The 4331-nt window shown below is 53.9% G+C and overlaps 1 long non-coding RNA gene across 2 annotated transcripts in view; it reads left to right on the forward strand.

Moving 5' to 3' along the window:
* LOC123521429 overlaps window positions 1–2644 on the forward strand; it is a 4069-nt gene extending 1425 nt beyond the window's left edge. For both annotated transcript variants that reach the window (XR_006679878.1, XR_006679877.1), the window contains exons 2-3: window positions 1179–1318; window positions 2445–2644. This is a non-coding gene — a long non-coding RNA (uncharacterized LOC123521429). The remainder of the gene's footprint in view (window positions 1–1178; window positions 1319–2444) is intronic.
* Window positions 2645–4331: the final 1687 nt, after the last annotated feature.

The raw sequence follows: 4331 nt of genomic DNA on the forward strand, positions 1-4331 counted from the left end.
TGTTTCCTTCCCTCCTGTCATCTCCCAGGTGCCCCCCAGACTGGGGAAGCCGGGAGATAAGGTGGCCTGGGGACAGCCCGTCCCCACCCCCATGGCCGCCAGCACCAGCAGCCGAGATCATAGTGGCTGCAGGCTTACGCATCACTGGCACCACTATCGGGGTTCCCACTGCCGTGGCTGCCATCACCACCTGTGCCGAGATCTCTGCTACACCCCCCCCCACTGCCACCCATGGCCACCCACCACCTTTGGTGTTCCTACTGGTCACAGTGGCATCTCCACCTGCCCTGCACCTTGGAGGAGAGTGGTACTGACCACGGCGGGTGGAGGTGGCCTTGGCCTCACAGCAGTCAGGTCACCAAGGAGGACGAGTCCAGGAAGGCCAAGACCACCGAGGGCCGCCACACGGGCCTGGGAAGGCCATTAGACGTCTGGGCTCTTTGGTGGAGAGAAGGGCACAGGGAGGCTGCTGACCCCGGATGATCTTGGGGAATCTCCCCAAAGCGGCCTGTTCCCCTAAAGTTGGAACAGGAGAACTGGGCTCCGGGGACAGACTGGGCAGCAGCACGTGGTCGCGTGGACCCTCGGGACCCACGTGTGCAGACAGGACCCCAGATGAGCTTTGTTAGCACGCTGAGAGCCTCCCTGGGGACAGCGGGGACCCCATAGCAGGGGCGAGTCCTACTTTCTTATGTCTCAGGGAAATCCCAGGGCCAGAGGTTCTGAAGAATGTGGGGGGGCACCTCACAGGCGGGGTGGAGGGGGGCCTTCCTGTGCTGACAGCCAGAGAGCAGATGGGACTCTGGGATGAGTCACAGTGCCAGCCGTTCACGGGTGGGGGCAGCTGTGCTCCTGGGGGCTGGGCCGGAAGTGGAGACGGGCCTCCTCCAAGGGAGGCAGAGCCTTCTGGAGGAAGGGAAGGGGAGCAAACAGACCCTGACCACTCGCTGGGCCCTGCTCACCCCAAGTCCTGACCCTGCTCACACGCCGGGCTGCTCACCCAAAGGCTGGCCTTCCTCTGGAGGAAGATGTGGCCCGAGCCTGCTTCCATAGAGATGGGCAGCCTCAGTAACCCCTCGGGCAGTCCTGCTTGGTCCTGCAGGGTCTCCAGAGTTGGAGTCCACTGGACGGCAGCGAGCTGTCCTCCTAATACGCAAATGTTGCTCCTTCCGTTGCAGTGGGTGACACCGGCTGGATTAGAGAAGTCGGCGTGGAAGCCAGTGTCTCGGGCTGAGTTCTCGGAGAGGAAATACCAGTGATGCTTATACACTCACAGAGGTTCATCTCCAGGAAACGCTCCACATGGTTGCAGAAACTGGTGAGTCTGCAGGTCAGACATCAGGCCACCGGCCTTTTCTGCGGGGATGTGGGGAGACCAGCATGCAATGCGGCAGGTCGCTGGCTCAAGCCCCCAAATTAGAGTCCTGATGATGAAGAACTGGGGCAGGATCCACAACCAGCAAAAATAGCCAGCAAGCTTTTCCAAAATATCCACATAGGTTGGAAGCAGGCCACACCCCCACAGAAATTCCCCTTCAACTGATTGGCTGCCAGTAGCAGAGCTCAGCATGGAAGTGACTAATTAGAGTAGACCATAACGGCCCCGCCACAGAGGATCATGGCTCAGCCAAGCCCATCAACTGCTGCAGCCCTTACGGCGTGGTGTTAAGCTTTCCACGGCAGACCACATTTACTGGGCGCCAGGGTGGCACTGTGGGTTCAGCACCAGGCTACTGACCACACGGTTGGTGATTCAAATCCACCAAACCACGTGGACCGGACCGTCTGAGGTCCCTGCTCTCATCAAGATGCACAGTCTCAGACACAGTGGAGTGGGCCGGCTCTGTCCCACAGGGCTCCTGTGAGTGGGTATTAACTCGGCAGGGCTGGGGTCTGTTCGTTCGAACCACATTTCCCACCAGAGCAACATTCTGAGCATTCCTTTTTTTAAAACAGTTTTATCGGCACACAATTTACATATCAGACAATTGAAGAGTTCAATCATTCACACCTTACCCTTTTAAAGAAAATGAGCACGTGATTCTCACTGAAAAAAATATTATGAAACGCTGAAGTTTCTGGGGTGGTTTACCTCGGTTCTTGCTTCTCAACGCTGAACGAATTCACGCGGCAGAAGCACTTTTGTAAATCCAGGTAACTTTTATGAGGGCAAGGGAAGTTTCAGGAATTACACACTCAGAAAGTACACACGATCCCTGGAAAGGGGCATGGCAGGGGCCGTGGGAAAGTTCGTGCCTGAAAATGGGCATTTCAGGGGAGAGCCGGAAAATACGTAGAACAGGGGTGCAGAACCGGCGGGCAGAGGCAAGAGCAGGGACCAAGAGTCAGGGGCACCCCTAGAGAGCCCAGAGAATCCGGCTGCAGGAGTGCCTGCAGGTTCTATGTGCCGAGCAGGTGGGAAAGAGTCTACCCTCCCCTTGCAGATCTCACCTGAACAAGAGAGTCCATTCCGAATAGTCTACAATGAAGAAAAGGAGTCAGGGACCTTCGTGATTTCCAAAGCAGTGAAAAACTGGCTTTCCGCCGTCCTCCTTTAAGCAGCACCTCTCTCCTAGCACCTCTCTCCTCGGTGGTGCTTGATCCTGGTAAGGGCTGTAGCTCAACAATGAACCACTGAAGCGAGGTCCTGGGGGAAGAGGTGGTGTGTCAGTCTGGGGGGACTAGAGAAGCAAATTCAGAGACACTCAGAGGTGTGTAAGAAAGAGCTTTATCTACAGGAGCAGTTGAGTGTTGAGAAAACATCCCAGCCCAGTCCAGATCAAGTCCATCAGCCCGATGTTAGCCCAAATGTCCAATACCAATCTATGATGTCATCTTCAGACTCACAGAACACGTGCACTGACGCCGAAGGCAGGAGGATCACAGGCCAGTGGGCAGAAAGTCTTGTGGATCCAGTGGCGGTGGAAGCATCTCGAGGCTGGCAGGGGTCTCTACGTGGCTCCTCCAGCTCAGGGCACTAGCATAGCTCCATCAGCATAGATCCATGCAGCTTCTCAGCAGGAAGACGAAGCAGAGAGAGTGTGTCCCTCCTCAGGGAGGAAGGCAGGAGTTCCCAGAATCCTCAGGAGAAGGCCATGCCCACCCAGAGGCCTCCTGGGCTATGACCTGATTGACAGGCTAGACTCCACCCCTTCGCAAGTTGACAGGAGATGACGTCCCTGCCACACTTGGTGACCAGAAAGCAAGCACCACACCAAGGAGCACTTTCCACTGTTAGGTCAGGGTGAGGTTACAGGAAGGGTTGGGCATTTGCCATGCATGTCATTGTCGTCTGTGCCACCCAGTCAGTTCCCATGCTGAGCAGCCCGTGCACAACCAGACGCCACCCTGCCTGGACCCGAGGCATCCTCGCAGCTGCTCTTACATTTGAGCCAGTGGCTCGGCCGGTTCATGCTGGTCTTGCAAAACCGACACCTCATTTTTTGTTGAGTGCAGCCAACAGGTTGTTAAGATGGCACTTGGAATCAGGGTTCTCTCTCAGGTGGGCAGCTGGGCAGCCACCGCATGTGGAAGTTCTTTTGAATGTTATCACAGCAGCAAGCAAACCTATAAAGAGGAAAAGACATGCTGACCCACCAGAGGGCAACACACTGCCATTCATTTGCGCATGGTGTTATGCCCCAAATGCCCACAAGATGTTAATAAGGGTGAATGATGCGATTCCTCCAAGTGTTCAAAGAGCTAAAACTATGGTCAGAGCAATCGCTGTCATTGCAACAGAACAGAAAGGGGCTTTTCAAAGCTGAACATGGTATGTTCCGAGACGTCTTTGCCCATTTCTAATCTATCCAACACACTGATGGGCCTGCCTTTCAAAAGGACCGGGTCCCACTCCTACAGTGGTTAAGGATACATCACACAGCCAATGGTGTTCAGATAAAAGCGGAGAATGCGGCAAGTGAGGACATCCATTAAGAAGCAATAAGGGAATATTTTAAATGATAGTTTAAAAAATGTTGGGATTTAATACATATATCATTCCATATTTCAATCCTGTCAAGGAGAAATGCACAATCGCTACCACAATAAATGACAGGTTTGATTTTGCTTTATGGGTTCAGGTATCATTTAGTAATTTTCATTAATGTTCAAGAACCCTTTCTTATAACAATCTCATTTTGTGTACCTCTTTTATCGTTTTCGTTTAAGTATTAATGATGTGAAATAATAAACAACCTTTAAAAAGATACTTAACGTGGTCCCTGGGGCAGTGAACCGGTTGTTAAATCATTCGGGCCCACCGCTGGGTTGAGGCCACGGCTTCAGCCACGGGGTCCATCTGTCCTGTGGAGGACCGTCCTGCTTCTCAC

This window comes from Echinops telfairi, unplaced genomic scaffold (assembly GCF_000313985.2).
Source record: "Echinops telfairi isolate 266 unplaced genomic scaffold, ASM31398v2 ScPeMD7_1;HRSCAF=3_0, whole genome shotgun sequence".
In the NCBI taxonomy this organism is placed as follows: Eukaryota; Metazoa; Chordata; class Mammalia; order Afrosoricida; family Tenrecidae; genus Echinops; species Echinops telfairi.